At 41.2% G+C, this 6852-nt stretch overlaps 1 long non-coding RNA gene across 1 annotated transcript; it reads left to right on the forward strand.

Annotated features, from left to right (window-relative positions):
• Window positions 1–3689: 3689 nt before the first annotated feature.
• LOC124660872 lies at window positions 3690–4322 on the forward strand. Its single transcript, XR_006990018.1, has 3 exons — window positions 3690–3773; window positions 3900–4116; window positions 4240–4322. It is a non-coding gene; the product is annotated as an uncharacterized LOC124660872 (long non-coding RNA).
• Window positions 4323–6852: the final 2530 nt, after the last annotated feature.

Genomic DNA, 6852 nt, shown 5'->3' on the forward strand with positions numbered 1-6852 from the left:
ATAATCAACTTCCCATGCTTTAATCCAGCTAAATCCTACTCTAAACTCCCACTCCCTTTCCCCAAAGTTACCAAACACGCTGTTAGGGCATCTACAATGTGGACGCTTAGAGCGGGCACTAGGCTGGATTTCCAGGACGTTATGGCCTATTCCCGCCCGATCCTAGGATTCCCCTTTGATTCCCCTTTGCGCCGTTGCGTTTTCTTTGCGTCACGCGCTTCATCAAAATTTTCCCCACGGGCGATTTTAGGGGGCATCCAGCGCTCTAGATAGACGCTATGTCCCTAGCAATTTTCATTGGCGTGAGAATATTGGCCGCAACAAAATATGTAGTTAAATACAAAATTTACCGGTACAAAGCAAACAATCCCTAGTTAACTTAGTTTTCCTTATTCTGGTGGAACAATCTGTTCTCACAAAAAATCTCTAGGCCAATAAGTTGGCTGCATCCTTTAATTTCTCATTCTGCAATCACAAAAGAGAGTATTTGTTTACACAAGGTCGGACTGGTGATTACTCTTGGTTTAATGGACAATAGTATGTAGGAATGTTTAGTTATTCAGAAGAGTATATTTACAACTTTGCTCTAGTAGGATAAAATATCAAGAATCGGAACTATAGAATGCTAGGATGCCCATATGCGGTGATACAGATACGGCGATACCGCGATACATAGATTTTAAAAAATGTAGATTCGGGAATACGTTGGTATATAGTATATAATAACTAATCAAATTATATATATAAGCAATATTTGAAAAGGAAAGGGAAGTTTACAATACTAATAAGATGATAGAAATATTTCTTCACCCACCACAACTTTAATATGAAGCTGCTGAACATATGAAATTTCACATTTGGGCACGACATGATCCATTCATGCATATCTTTATTATTTTATTATTTTGAAAAATAAAAATTCAGGGGATAAGTATCCTATGGTATCTGAAAGTATCCGTGATTCCGATACGCAAATACGCCGATACTACACTTTTTGAAGTATTCGTGCAACCCAGCCAGGGCGACCTGGAAGGGACTGGAATGCAGCTGTCATGCTTGTTGCCTTCATCGACGGTAGTGCAAAGAACTGCCCTGTTGAACATGGCATTGCCCTCCCGGTATTGCAAATCCGGGGAACTGCCACAATGCGATGGTTGCCGGTGACAGGTCCCACACCACGACCTCATACCTAGGATGCCTAGATACAACGATACATATATGGATACTGATAGGGGGATACCGCGATATGTCAATCTTATGGGGATATGATCGTATATATTATTTAATAATTAATCAAAAATATACCAAGTACATACCAAGCGTGGGAGTACTGATAATCAACTTCCCAAGCTTTAATCTCCGAGCTAACTGCCCCTCTAAACTCCCACTCCCTTTCACAAAAGTTACCAAACACGATGTTAGGGCATCTACAATGGGGATGCTTAGAGAGGGCCCTAGGCTGGATTTCCCGGACGTTATGACCAATTCCCGCCCGATCCTAGGACTCCCCTTTGCGTCACTGTCTTTTCTTTGCATCGGGCGCTTCATCAAAATTTTCCCCACATGCGATTTTAGGGGACATCCAGCGCTCTAGATAGGCGCTATGTCCCTAACGATTTTCATTGGCGTGTATTGGCGGCAACAAAATTGGCAGTTAAATACAAAAATTACCGGTACAAAGCAAACCATCCGTATCCCTAGTTAACTCAGTTCTTTTTCACTCTGGTGGAACAATCCGTTCTCACAAAAAATCTCCACGTGTTAACAAGTTGGCTGCATCATTCTCAATCTGCAATCACAAAGAGAATATTTGTTTACACAAGGTCAGACTGGTGATTACTTTTGGTTTAATGGACAATAGTATGAATGAATCTTTAGTTATTCAGAACATGTTGAAGAAACAGGAATATAATTAGAAACTTGTCCTACTAAGATAAAATTCAAGAATCAGAACTATAAAATGCTAGCATGCCCAGACACGGCGATACAAATACTGAGACGGCGATACTGCTATATGTCAATTTTCTAAAATGTGGATTTGGAGATATGTTGGTATATAGCATATAATAACTAATCAAATTATATATAAGTAATATTTGAAAAAAACTAGGGAAGTTTAGTAATACTAATAAGATGTAGAAATATTTCTTCAGCCACCACAACTTCAATATTAAGCTGCCGAATATATGATATGTCACATTTGGGCACGACATGATCCCTTCATGCATATCTTAATTATTTTATTATTTTGAAAAATAAAAAATCAGGGGATAAGTATCCTATGGTATCCGTATCAGATACGTAGATACGCCAAAACGTCACTTTTTTGAAGTATCCGTGCATCCTAGCCAGGCCGACCTGGAAGGGATTGGATTGGCAGCTTTTGTGCATGTTTCCTTCATAGCTGGCAGCACAAAGAACCGCCCTGTTGAAGATGACATTGCCCTCCCCGTATTGCAAATCAGGGGGAACTGCCACAGCACGCTGGTCGCCGTTGACACGGTCCCACACCACGACCTCATACCTAGGATTCCCATAAACAACGATACTCATATGGATACTGATACGGGGATACCGCGATATGTCAATTTTTAAAAATGCGGAGTATTTAATTACTAATCAAAAATATACCAACTGTGTACCAAACATTGGAGGATTGGTAATCAACATCCCATGCTTTAATCTCCCAACCAACTTCCCCTCTGAACTCCCACTCCCTTTCACCAAAGTTACCAAGCACGCTGTTAGGGCATCTACAATGGGGACGCTTAGAGCGGATGCTAGGCTGGATTTCCCGGCTGTTATGGCCAATTCCCGCCCGATCCCAGGATTTCCCTTCGCGTCGATGTGTTTTCTTTGCTCGGCCGCTTCATCTAAATTTTCCCCACATGCGATTTCAGGACATATCCGGCGCTCTAGATAGGTGCTATATATGTCCCTACCGATTTTCAGTGGCGTGAGAATATTGGCCGCAACAAAATCAGTTGTTAAATATAAAATTTACTGGTACAAAGCAACCATCCCAAGTTTACTCAGTTTTTTAAATTCTGGTGGAACAATCACAAAAGATCTCCACGGCAACAAGTTGTTGGCTGCATCCTTTAATTTCTCAATCTGCAATCACAAAGAGAGTATTTGTTTACACAAGGTCGGATTGGTGATTACTCTTGGTTTAATTGACAATAGTATGAAGGCATGTTTAGTTATTCAGAACATGTGGGAGAAATAAGAATCTAATTAGAACTTTGTCCTACTAAGATAAAATTTAAGAATCTGAACTATAAAATGCAAATCAAAAAGAGTCGGAATGCAGCAGCAAAGAATAAGAGAGAATGAGTAGCGTGTCTCTTTGCACGGCAGCGGGGGCAGGGGCAGTGCACCTCGAGTGAGCCGAGAGAGTTGAGTCGCTGCTGGCTGCTGCTCACGTGCTAGAAATTAATGTATGTTCTATATTGTACTTATTTCCGAGCTTCTGTTATGCAGAAAAACGCCCTTCTTTCAAAAACCTTTTGCAAGAATGGGCTCATAAGAACAATAAGCAGCTGCCAGTTTACCATCCTGAATTGGAAGGTCAGGGGCATCAACCTCGGTTCAGGAGCACCGTGGAGGTTGGTGGCGAGCGGTTTCGATCACAACATAGTCATAGTCGCCGCAGGGATGCAGAGAGGGATGCTGCCCTAGTGGCATATGTGGAGTTGGCAGTAAAGATAATAGGTGTTGATGCTGCTGCTGCTGCTGATGATGATAATGATTTGCTTGGGCTGATTGACCAGGTATTCGCCTTTGTTTAAGTTATCATTTTAATGATCGTGCCTAAAATGTACTAATTGATTTATTTATTTTTGAAGGAGAAAGAATCGATTTCTGCTAACATATTAGTTCTTTTTTTTTCTATTCAGGATGTGATATTCTGCAAGTCAATTCTCAGTGATTTCGCTGCTAAGACAAAAGCCACTCCGCCCACTTACTCTCTGGATTGTGTAGAAGGATTGGAACACATGCCATCGTTCATTTCATCTGTGTCATTCGCTGGGAACATTTATACTGGTGAAGCTGCAAGAAAGAAGAAGGAGGCGGAGCAGAGGGCAGCTCGTTCTGCGGTCATATCTATTTTAGGTAACTTTTGTTTTGTTGTTTGGGATTATAAAATGAGAGCTCCAAAACCTTTTTAACTTCTTGTATGGAGAATTCATAGTGGAATTTTAGGAGTGTGATTAATGATTTACTATGCTATTGCAGCTACAAGGAACCCTTGTATGCAACAAATTCTGAGATCAAAGAAACAACAAATCATTGCCATCACATCTGCTAGGAACAACAAGGAAATAGTTCTAAGCCAGGAAAACTGCAATGCTGCCACAATTTCTGTCCCTCCTATAACATTTGTGCATGCTGTTGGAGCTGTGGGTGCAACTGTTGATCACGTAGTGAACAACATTTCAGCAGCTGGTCCATCTGACCAAGCTGTATCTGGCTCAAACAAGCGTAAGAAGCACATAACTGCAGAACTGGATGTCAACCATCGTAACGTGAGGTAATTCTGTTTTTCAGTTTATACAATGTACAAAATAGCATTGAATTTTCTGTGAACACCTATTATTGTAGAAGGTCAGTTTTTTCCTAAAATCTAGTCACTTAAGAGTAAGTCTCTTCCGAGAAATACCCTATTTTTAGGGTAAGGTTCATGCAATATCAAGGAGTGACCTATCTATTCACATAGCTCCCATAATGTTTCAAATTGATCACATTTTATAACAAATGTGATCCATTCCTGCCACCTTTCTCAACAACACTACTCACTATCACAAGTGGATTGTATTGAGGTTCAGAAAGCAAATGTCATTTTGGATGGAAATTGGAGCTTTTTATGTGTAGTCTTAATAGTAATGTTGCCAATCTGGTTGTCTGCTCTCGCATCGTATCTTCTTGATATTTTTTGTATGCATCAGTGTCTTGTATCTCTCATATATGGAAATAGTTTTTTAACCTTGAAGTTGATGGATAGGAATGAAATTTTGTTGTATGTCTTGACCATCCAGATACTTGCTATTCTCAAGATTTATGAAATTGACAATTAGGTTGCATGATTGATGCTGTAAAAAGTTTTCTTTATACCAATTGCGCTTCAAAAAAAATCTTTTTTTTGGATAGCTTCCTTAGTTTTGATCCTTGCTGCATCAAATCATGGATGTCAACTGTTAAAAGAGCTTTAAGAGTTGCAGAAAGTAAGTGGAGTACCCAATTAGCCAGTCATCATGTAACCCTTTAGAGCACGGACGATGCATGTCTTCTGCAGGTGAATGCACAAAATAGATACCATGTTAGTAGAATTATTTTACCCCATTTAGTTGAAGTGCTCATTTACATTGTCCCAGACCAGCTGAAATGAATTGTACATGGCCCCCTTTGGCAAAAAATCTAGTACAATTGAATAGAGTAATTATTTGTTATTCTAGCAGTCTTCATATCCTTTTTTTGGGCATTTTTGCTGTTTGACAGTGTTACACTGAACTAACTGAGCCTTTTAATTGATGGTCAGGTCGGCATAAGGCATCGTCATATCTGGTGATGAAAGTGAAGGGATTGCTGACTATATTGTGCCGTCTAATGATATGCTTGTTGGAATGGCATTGGTTTAGCCATCATACCGTCCTTAGATTTCCGCAGTTAGCTTTGGTCGGTGTCAGGAACTCAGGTTTGTTGTATTGTTCACTCTTTGTCGGGAACTCATGATTTCTGTGATGTAACTGGTACTTTGTTGTATGTCTTCAACTCGTGTCTGTGTCAGATCTCTTAATTGGTAGAAATTTGCTCTGTCCAAACGCTAATTGGTAGACTCCTGATGCCAACTGCCAAGCATCATGCGGGTACTGATGCTTTATCTTATCATGTTCTCCGTAGAAGTTGGTTTCCTATGCTTCATCATAATCTCCCGAAAGTAGTATCTGCATCTTCCTCATTTGAGAATCATCTGAGAAATAAATCCTGGAACTCATGTGAGTTGTGACCATGGTAACCTGTCATGGAGCTAGCAGCCACTTGGATAATTGGATTGATCAGTTTCACATATTTTGTTTCCTCAAATTTTGGAGCACGGTGTGCGGGTTTCTCCGCGGCCACGCATGGCAGAGAAATAGGCGGCAGAAATAGTTACTCGTTGTCGGCTCGTCACTAGCGCGCAGATGACTGCTTCCTCTCGTTGCTGCTCCAAGGGGCTGGCCCTCTTCACCGTCATCAGAACGTGAGGAGACGAGGAAGGCACACTGACGGGCAGGCCGAAAGACCGGCACTCCTCCAGGCCATCCGGTCGACCGAAAGTGTCGAGCAGCAATAAGCTTCTCTCCTAGTCCCAACCGTCTCTTGCTGAACCTTTTTTCCAAAGTTTGTGGGAAAAGGAAGGAGGGAGAGTATGCGTTTGTTAAGATGAAGTTGAGGAGAATAAGGACGCTCCCTCTGTTTTTTTCGATAAAGGGAATATATTAATATCAAGAAGATACCAATTACACCCAGCCTCTGCAACAACGCACCACCCTAATGGCACTACGGATGCACACAGCCAAAAAAACAGAAAAGAAAACTAAGAAACAAAAGTCCCGCTACAATATATCGGGCCTAACAACAGCAATACATCCACCACCATGACAACACCTGAATGACTCTCCAAAAAATGACGCCTTCAAGAAGGGAACAGTACTCAAACACCGTCGTCGCCCGATCAAAGATCTTAGGTTTTCACCCTGAAGATAGTCCCCGCTCTCAAAACAATGCCTCCACCAAGGTCACTGCCAGGCACAACCAGTTAAGGCCATTGTTTCACCCTGAAAGGTAGGACTCCGCGCTTCACCTGTGTTG

This window comes from Lolium rigidum, chromosome 6 (genome assembly GCF_022539505.1).
Source record: "Lolium rigidum isolate FL_2022 chromosome 6, APGP_CSIRO_Lrig_0.1, whole genome shotgun sequence".
In the NCBI taxonomy this organism is placed as follows: Eukaryota; Viridiplantae; Streptophyta; class Magnoliopsida; order Poales; family Poaceae; genus Lolium; species Lolium rigidum.